This window comes from Nerophis ophidion, linkage group LG01, assembly GCF_033978795.1.
Source record: "Nerophis ophidion isolate RoL-2023_Sa linkage group LG01, RoL_Noph_v1.0, whole genome shotgun sequence".
In the NCBI taxonomy this organism is placed as follows: domain Eukaryota; kingdom Metazoa; phylum Chordata; class Actinopteri; order Syngnathiformes; family Syngnathidae; genus Nerophis; species Nerophis ophidion.
Genome location: NC_084611.1, coordinates 12,109,117 through 12,119,696, shown reverse-complemented (window position 1 = coordinate 12,119,696; position 10,580 = coordinate 12,109,117).

The following is a 10,580-nucleotide window of genomic DNA, read 5'->3' as shown; positions in this document are numbered from 1 at the left end:
AATGCCCTCCCGGTAACAGTTCGAGATGCCACCTCAGTAGAAGCATTTAAGTCTCACCTTAAAACTCATTTGTATACTCTAGCCTTTAAATAGACTCCCTTTTTAGACCAGTTGATCTGCCGTTTCTTTTCTTTTTCTTTTATGTCCCACTCTCCCTTGTGGAGGGGGTCCGGTCCGATCCGGTGGCCATGTACTGCTTGCCTGTGTATCGGCTGGGGACATCTCTGCGATGCTGATCCGCCTCCGCTTGGGATGGTTTCCTGCTGGCTCCGCTGTGAACGGGACTCTCGCTGCTGTGTTGGATCCGCTTTGGACTGGACTCTCGCGACTGTGTTGGATCCATTGTGGATTGAACTTTCACAGTATCATGTTAGACCCGCTCGACATCCATTGCTTTCCTCCTCTCTAAGGTTCTCATAGTCATCATTGTCACCGACGTCCCACTGGGTCATTATTGTCACCGATGTCCCACTGGGTGTGAGTTTTCCTTGCCCTTATGTGGGCCTACCGAGGATGTCGTGGTGGTTTGTGCAGCCCTTTGAGACACTAGTGATTTAGGGCTATATAAGTAAACATTGATTGATTGATTGAGTTCTACACAGTATGTCATGTATGGAAGTATCAAAGTAATGTCATGTATGGAAGTATCAAAGTATAATAAATTGTTAACAAAGAATCATAATTAAGTAATTCTTTAGTTTTATACAAAACACCAAGTGTTTTTGATATTTTTGTTTTTATATAATTTACATGTTGTCTCCATGATAATTCGTAATCAATTATAACTCCCAAAAACTTAGTATCAAAGACACGCTCAATTTTATCAATGGAGTCAATCTCAACAGTACAGTTACAATCCATCCAACTTCCGGAGACTACAGTGACTTGAATGAATGACAAATTTCACTGGTTTGTGCATGACATTTTCATGATGTTGAAGCCTGAGATCTGCCTATATGAGAACCCTCTAAATTTGGTGTTGTGTGTGCTCAGCTGAACATGAGCTGATCAGGTATGTTGCAAACTACTTCATGATAAAAAACACAGGACCTTGCTATTATTTATTTCCCGGTTTATGTATAAAGGTAAGAAGTAAAGTCAAGTTTCCACCCTGTTTCGAACAGGGGACCTTTCGCGTGTGAGGCGATTGTGATAACCACTACACCATTGAAACTGCTGCAAATACACACTTTTGTCAAGACTTACAAGTTGATATTCGGCCGATGGAAAACATGTAGCTCGCAAGTCTCGTTGCTGTTATTAGCTGCATTGCATTTCTTGCCTTTTGTGGATGTTGTTATATCCCTTACGCACGTAGAATGTGTTCCACTTCGTAGCATTTCAAACGCTCTTCCTCTTAACCGAGTTCATGAACAAACGTTGTTATGCAGGCATTGGTGGTTCAGTGGTAGAATTCTCGCTTGCCACTGCATCTGTTGCTTTTTTTTAGATTTTAAATAATATTCATAAGGGACAAAAGCAATGTTTGTGACAACCGCAAGACACAGGCATTCCACTCAGAAGGCATATCGGACTCACCGAAGACTGAAGCAGAGTACTCCAAGTTACTCCCATCCAAAGACAATGACATTGGGCCATCGTAACAAGAGATTTTCTAATAATTGGGGGAGTAATGAATCAAATTTAGAAGTCAGTCTCTGTGGCGCAATTGGTCAACTGAGAGGATGGTGGTTCAAGCCCCCCCCCCAGGAATGACACTTTGCCACGAGCACAGTTTGAGGGTTTTCTTCTACAGCCCGTGTCCTTCTCTAAATTGGCACAATAGTTTCGAGATAAAACGTGTGCCACGTTTGCAACCGTGCTTGTTTAAAATACTGATAATCAATGCTCTCCCCTCAAATTGGCTATCCGTTGAGTATAGGGTTATAGGCATCAAGTTGAAATCCATTGATTGATTGATTGATTGATACTTTTATTAGTAGATTGCACAGTACAGTACATATTCCGTACAATTGACCACTAAATGGTAACACCCGAATAAGTTTTTCAACGTGTTTAAGTCGGGGTCCACGTTAATCAATTCATGGTAATGATGTTCCAGGCGCTGTAGCTGTCAGTCAAGATGCCTGTTTGTTAAACGGGAGATGTTTGGCTGAAATCCTGTCAGTGTCTTGGTGTTTTTTCTGTATCACTTTCTCAGTTTTTTTCCTAAACCACATGAATGTGGGCCTAACTTCTATTCGTTTTGAATGAAATCCCAACGGATCCACAGAGTTTGATGTTTACTACAATGTCTTAATAAGAAATGCCATTTTAAATGTGGACAAAATAAACACGACTTCAGTTGGGTTCCAAATCACTTTGTTACTAGTAGTTTGTCTGGATACTAACCAGAGTAAGTCCTATTAGGTTTAAGGCAGCGGTAGCGTGCTGGGCCCGTAACCCAGAGGTCGATGGATCGAAACCATCCTCTGCTAAGGTTTATGTTTCAGTTGAATCTTTGACTGATTCTTGTATTGAAACAAAGGCCAACACCCATTCAGCCCACAGCTGTCTTCTCTAACTCTTTGGGAATTACATTTATGATTCCTGCTAAGGTGAGAGTTTAATGACTTGCATGAACCGGGTGCTCAACCAGTGAGGATGTGGAGAAGCCTGGCAAGGTGAATATGCTGGCAGAGCAAGAAGACAAAGTTCTTCTTCCTCTTCCAGGCTCTGAAACCACTGCCAGAGTTCAATGTTATGTTTCGGGTCAGCCAGCCTATCAAAAGATGAACTTAAATAATTATGACAATAAATAATGCTGTTATCATAATTTTCTTTTATAACTGATAATCCGTCACGTGATTCTCGGCTAAAGGAGTGATTGTTCATAGGCTGCACCAGGAGATGACCAGCCTGGTGAGAAGATTAAAGGGGAACATTGTCAAAATTTCAGAAGGGTTAACACCAATAAACATCAGTTCCCAGCGCCTTATTTTATTTTTTGAAATTTTTTTCGAAATTTTACCCATCCCGTAATATCCCTAAAAAAAGCTTTAAAGTGTCTGATTTTCGCTATCTGTGAAGCCATCGTCCATTTTCCTGTCACGTCATCCAGTTATGCCAATACGGATAGCATAGCAAGATATAGCGACATTAGCTCGGATTCAGACTCGGATTTCAGCGGTTTAAGCGATTCAGCAGATTACGCATGTATTGAAACGGATGATTGGAGTATGGAGGCAAATAGCAAAAACGAAATTGAAGAAGAAACTTAAGCTATTGAGCGAATAGCTATTGACGCTATTCGGTCATATTTGCCTTAGCATCGCCGGTAAAATGTGCAGACCAACGATCGGAAGTTTCGCATCTTGTGACACTGGATCAACTTAAATCCATCGATTGGTAAGTGTTTGTTTGGCATTAAATGTGGCTGGAGGGAAACGCTGGATGTAAATATCGTTTCAAATGTACATACATTTCAAAATGTACATGTTAGCATCTATTAGCTGGCAGTCATGCCGCGACCAAATACGTCTGATTAGCACATAAGTCAACATCAACAAAACTCACCTTTGTGATTTAGTTGACTTTATTGTTGGAAATGCATCTGCAGGGTTATCCATACATCTCTGTGCCATGTCTGTCTTAGCATCGCCGGTAAAATGTGCAGACACTCCGGCACATTCGATGGGGGTCTGGCGGCAGATTTCTTTGACTTTATCGTTGGAAATCCATCTGCTTTGAGTGTCGCAGGATATCCACGCAATCTTGCCATCTCTGTAGTAGCATAGCTTTCGGCGGTAAAGTGTGCGGAACAAACGACTGACCATTTCGTCGGCTTTCCCCACAGACTCGTATTTTGAACAAATTTCGTCCAATTTCTTGCCACTTTCGCATCTTTGAGCCAGTGGTGCAACTTGAATCCCTCCCTGTTAGTGTTGTTACACCCTCCGACAACACACCGACGAGGCATGACGTCTCCAAGGTTCCAGAAAATAGTCGAAAAAACGGAAAATAACAGAGCTGAGACGCGGTGTTTGTAAAGTGTTTGAGAAAATGGCGGCTTTATTACCTAGGTGACGTCATGTTCTGACGTCATCGCTCTGAGAGCGATAAATAGAAAAGCGTTTAATTCGCCAAATCTCACCCATTTAGAGTTCGGAAATCAGTTAAAAAAACAGATGGTCTTCTTTTCTGCTACATCAAGGTATATATTGACGCTTACATGGGTCTGGTGATAATGTTCCCCTTTAACTCCTTAGCGCTAACTAACTGATATCCCATCATACAATGGCTGTAATTTTTGATCTGATCATGTGTCACAGGGCAGTGAGAGACTTCTTTGTAGCTGTGACTACAAAGATGATGACTGCATTCCCCCTCGACAACATGCTAGGGAGAGATGGAAGATTCCAGACTGTGGTGCATTTGATGAAGGCACTTTTGTGCGTGCCACACAGCAATGCATGATCAGAGAGTGCGTTCAGCATGGTTAGAAAGATAGTGACAGAGAATAGAAAGAGGATGGAGAATTTAACCCTTAACTCACTCCTTTCCTGCAAATTAAATTTCACAGGTGCTGCCCATACCTATGCTCCTTCAAGGGCTGTGCTACTGGCTGCAAAGCATTGCACCTTCAAATACAACCACATGTAGAGGAGTGTTATGTGTGTATCTGTGTAAATAAATAAACACTGAAATACAAGTATTTTTTGTGTGTGTGTGGGTATATATATATATATACATATATATATTTTTTTACATATGTATAATATATATGTGTATATATATATATGTGTGTAATTATTTTGCATGTGTATTTATGTACATATATGTATGTATGTATATATATATACAAGTATGTATATATACATACATACATTTATACAAACATATATACTGTATATATATATGTATATATATATATGTATTTAGAAACCAGACTTTGCGGAATTCTACAGAACTCAGCAAACACATTTGGAACCTCAAAGACAATAATGTTGAATATTCAATAACATGGCAAATTCTTGCATCCAGCACACCTTACAACAGTGGTAATAAAAGATGCAACCTATGCTTAAAAGAGAAACTGTTTATTATATATCATCCAGATCTATCATCCCTCAACAAGCGCAGTGAAATCATTTCAACATGCCGCCACAGACGGAAACACCTCCTAGGTAACACGTGAGCCAATCACCACGCCCCTACGCCTGCTTGTGCCCACCCACTCTGTGCCCTATATAAACCATTGTATGTGAATGCTTCCATTAAAATCTCCTGATGATTGAGGGAACCCCTCATGAAACAGTTCTGTAGAGATGAAGTAGTCTTGTGATTTTTCCCACACCTACATATTGCGCTCTACCACGGTATCGAGCACTATTCTCTGGATAACCCAATCAAGACATATATATACATATATATATATATATATGTATGTACACAGTTGTGATCAAAATTATTCAACCCCCACACAATTTTTGTGTTTTAGCAAGTTGGACATTTATTCCGTATTTTGTTTATAGTCATATCAAATAAAGATGTGTCAAATAGACAAATGCAACTTAAATTGTAACACTGTATTTTACAAAATACCAAAAAAGGACATTTTTCTTAATATTTCATTGACAAAACGATTCAACCCCCTAGTTCCATGCATCTTTAGTACTTAGTAGAACACCCTTTGGCAGTAATGACATCCTTCAAAGGTGATACATAAGCGGACACAAGCTTCTTGCAACCATCTACAGGTATTTTAGCCCATTCCTCTTGGGCAAAGGCCTCCAGTTCATTCATATTCTTGGGCTTGCGTGCTGCAACTGCCTTCTTCAAGTCCCACCACAGCTTTTCTAGAGGATTTAGGTCTGGCGACTGTGAAGGTCACTCCAGAGTCTTCCAGCCCTTCTTCTGCAACCACTCTGATGTTGATTTGGAGGTATGCTTGAGATCCTTGTCCTGTTGGAAGGTCCAACGTCTCCCAAGCCTCAGCTTCGTCACTGACTTCATGACATTTGCAGCTAATATATCCTGCTAGGAAATAGAATTCATAATGCCTTGAACGCGCTGGAGATTCCCGGTACCTGAGGCAGAGAAACAGCCCCAGAGCATGATTGACCTCCCACCATGCTTAACAGTAGGGACGGTGTTCTTCTCTTTGTAAGCTTAATTTTTTCTCCTCCAGACATAACGTTGATTCATAGGCCCGAAGAGTTCCAGTTTTGTCTCATCACTCCATAGAACAGTTTCCCAAAACCTTTGGGGTTTGTCCGGATGATTTTTTGGCATACTAGAGCCTATTTTTCTTGTGCCCGGTAGTCAGAAGTAGGGTGCGCCTGGGAGTTCTGGCATGGAGGCCTTCATCTCGTAGTGCGTGTCTGGGACGAAACCTGCCTCCCCCCCCCCGCAATGTCCTGTTGTAGTTCCTCAGCTGTTACCCGGGGTTTTTCCCCACTGTACGCTTCAAATACCGGACAGCAGTTGCACACAGCATCCTCTTTCTACCACACCCAGGTAGTGTTTCCACTGTGCCTTCAGCTTTAAACTTGCGAATTATGCTCCCAACTGTGTCCCTAGGAATGTGTAATGTCTTTGCTATTTTCTTATATCCATATCCTGTCTTATGAAGAGAAATCACCTCCTCTCTTGACTTCTTTAACCACTCCCTGGACTTCAACATGTTGCAAATACACCATTGACCATCTACAAGAAGCTGAGCGTCACAGTCTTTTTCAATCAGTTTAATTGTTGCTCGTTATGGTTCTAATCACATCTACAGGTGTTTTCGACACCTGATTGAAAATACATTATTCAAATTCTCTTCTTAAGAGTTATGATCCCCAAGGGGTTGAATAATTTTGTCAATGAGATATTAAGAGAAATGACACTGTTTGGTATGTTACAAAATATAATGTTGTATTTCAAGTTGCATTTGTCTATTTAATGCATCTTTATTTGATATGACTATAAACAAAATACGGAATAAATGTCCAACTTGCTAAAACACTACAATTGTGTGGGGGTTGAATAATTTTGATCACAACTGTACATACACATATATATGTATATGTGTGTATATACACATGTATACACAAACATATGTATACGCGTGTGTGCATATATATATATATATCAATGTTTACTTATATAGCCCTAAATCACTAGTGTCTCAAAGGGCTGCACAAATCACACCACAAACCACTACGACATCCTCGGTAGGCCCACATAAGGGCAAGGAAAACTCACACCCAGTGGGACGTCGGTGACAATGATGACTATGAGAACCTTGGAGAAGACGAAAGCAATGGATGTTGAGCGGGTTTAACATGATACTGTGAAAGTTCATCCATAATGGATCCAACACAGTCGCGAGAGTCCAGTCCAAAGCGGATCCAACACACCAGCGAGAGTCCCGTTCACAGCGGAGCCAGCAGGAAACCATCCCAAGCGGAGGCGGATCAGCAGCGCAGAGATGTCCCCAGCCGATACACAGGCAAGCAGTACATGGCCACCAGATCGGACCGGACCCCCTCCACAAGGGAGAGTGGGACATAGGAGAAAAAGAAAAGAAACGGCAGATCAACTGGTCTAAAAAGGGAGTCTATTTAAAGGCTAGAGTATACAAATTAGTTTTAAGGTGAGACTTAAATGCTTCTACTGAGGTGGCATCTCGAACTGTTACCGGGAGGGCATTCCAGAGTACTGGAGCCCGAAATGAAAACGCTCTATAGCCCGCAGACTTTTTTTGGGCTTTGGGAATCAGTAATAAGTCGGAGTCCTTTGAACGCAGATTTCTTGCCGGGACATATGGTACAATACATTCGGCAAGATAGGATGGAGTTAGACCGTGTAGTATTTTATACGTAAGTAGTAAAACCTTAAAGTCACATCTTAAGTGCACAGGAAGCCAGTGCAGGTGAGCCAGTACAGGCGTAATGTGATCAAACTTTCTTGTTCTTGTCAAAAGTCTAGCAGCCGCATTTTGTACCAACTGTAATCTTTTAATGCTAGACATGGGGAGACCCGAAAATAATACGTTACAGTAGTCGAGGCGAGACGTAACAAACGCATGGATAATGATCTCAGCATCTTTAGTGGACAGAATGGGGCAAATTTTTAGCGATATTACGGAGATGAAAGAAGGCCGTTTTAGTAACGCTTTTAATGTGTGTCTCAAAGGAGAGAGTTGGGTCGAAGATAATACCCAGATTCTTTACCGTGTCGCCTTGTTTAATTGTTTGGTTTTCAAATGTTAGAGTTGTATTATTAAATAGAGGTCGGTATCTAGCAGGACCGATAATCAGCATTTCCGTTTTTTGGGCGTTGAGTTGCAAAAAGTTAGCGGACATCCATTGTTTAATTTCATTAAGACACGCCTCCAGCTGACTACAATCCGGCGTGTTGGTCAGCTTTAGGGGCATGTAGAGTTGGGTGTCATCAGCATAACAGTGAAAGCTAACACCGTATTTGCGTATGATGTCACCTAGCGGCAGCATGTAGATGCTGAAGAGTGCAGGGCCAAGGACCGAACCCTGGGGAACTCCACACGTTACCTTAACGTAGTCCGAGGTCACATTGTTATGGGAGACACACTGCATCCTATCAGTAAGATAAGAGTTAAACCAAGACAGGGCTAAGTCTGACATACCAATTCGTGTTTTGATACGCTCTAATAAAATATTATGATCGACGGTATCGAAAGCAGCGCTAAGATCGAGGAGCAGCAACATAGATGACGCATCAGAATCCATCGTTAGCAATAGATCATTAGTCATTTTTGCGAGGGCTGTCTCCGTGGAGTGATTTGCCCTGAAACCGGATTGAAAGGTTTCACATAGATTGTTAGACGCTAAGTGTTCATTTAACTGCTCCGCAACAATTTTTTCGAGGATTTTCGAAATAAAGGGAAGGTGAGACATCGATCGGTAGTTTACCATGAGGTCAGGATCGAGGTTAGGTCTTTTAAGAAGAGGATGAATAACCGCTTTTTTGAATGCTAGGGGAACAGTGCCCGAGGAAAGTGATAAGTTTATAATATTTAGCACTGATGGACATAATAATACAAAGAGCTCCTTGATAAGTTTCCCAGGAAGAGGGTCAAGTAAACATGTTTGTTTTATTCCATTTACACGTTGTAACAATTCCTCTAATGTTATTTCCTCAAAACGAGAGAAACTATTTTGGAGGGCAGTATCCGCCGTATATACAATCGTGTCAGTGTTAATAGAACCCCGTTGTAGCTGGGACGCATTGTCTTTAATCTCCTTTCTAATGACTTCAATTTTCTTATTAAAGAATTGCATAGTCATCAGCTGAGTGGGTGGAGCTACTGGAAGGGGTCTCTTGTAGACACAAATACATATATAAGACCCCCAGCAGGCCTTTTGAATATCTTCCTAATTCTGAGGTCTCAAGGTTGGCACACGGTTTTTTCTCATACGTGTAGCTATGATAAAAGGACACATGTTGTGCCTGCTTGGCTGGTCCATTTTATAGCTATCGATATCATTTTTTTATTATTATTATAGTGGTCGTGGTCTGCATTGATGCACCAGTACTAATAGTTTCCCCACCTCTGTTAAAACCCAAACAATAATAAACATCTCAACCAAAAGTTGAGTGTGAAGCGGCCGGAATGAGAATCAGCACCTCCAAATCCGAGTCCATGGTTCTCTCCCGGAAAAGGGTGGAGTGCCATCTCCGGGTTGGGGAGGAGACCCTGCCCCAAGTGGAGGAGTTCAAGTACCTAGGAGTCTTGTTCACGAGTGAGGGAAGAGTGGATCGTGAGATCGACAGGCGGATCGGTGCGGCGTCTTCAGTAATGCGGACGTTGTACCGATCTGTTGTGGTGAAGAAGGAGCTGAGCCGGAAGGCAAAGCTCTCAATTTACCGGTCGATCTACGTTCCCATCCTCACCTACGGTCATGAGCTTTGGGTCATGACGGAAAGGATAAGATCACGGGTACAAGCGGCCGAAATGAGTTTCCTCCGCCGTGTGGCGGGGCTCTCCCTTAGAGATAGGGTGAGAATCTCTGCCATCCGGGAGGAACTCAAAGTAAAGCCGCTGCTCCTTCACATCGAGAGGAGCCGGATGAGGTGGTTCGGGCATCTGGTCAGGATGCCACCCGAACGCCTCCCGAGGGAGGTGTTTAGGGCACGTCCAACCGGTAGGAGGCCTCGGGGAAGACCCAGGACACGTTGGGAAGACTATGTCTCCCGGCTGGCCTGGGAACGCCTCGGGATCCCCCGGGAAGAGCTGGACGAAGTGGCTGGGGAGAGGGAAGTCTGGGCTTCCCTGCTTAGGCTGCTGCCCCCGCGACCCGACCTCGGATAAGCGGAAGAAGATGGATGGATGGATGGATCAACCAAAAGCGGTGCATAACCCTGGATACAGTTGGAGGTGTACCTAATGTAGTGGCCCTTATAAAAAAAAAGTTCGAGTTTGTTTATTGCACAAGAAAGAATTGTGCAAAGAGTCAACTCGGGCGTCTTTTGTCATGCTCACACTCTTAACGTTATCGCTCAATCAAACAGAAAAAGTTTCAAAAAAGAAAAAAAAAGAAAAAAAAGAGGCGGGTGTGTGTCGGCGTTGGCTGCGGGGCCACGCCTTCTTTTCCCCGGCGCCTCTTGATTGG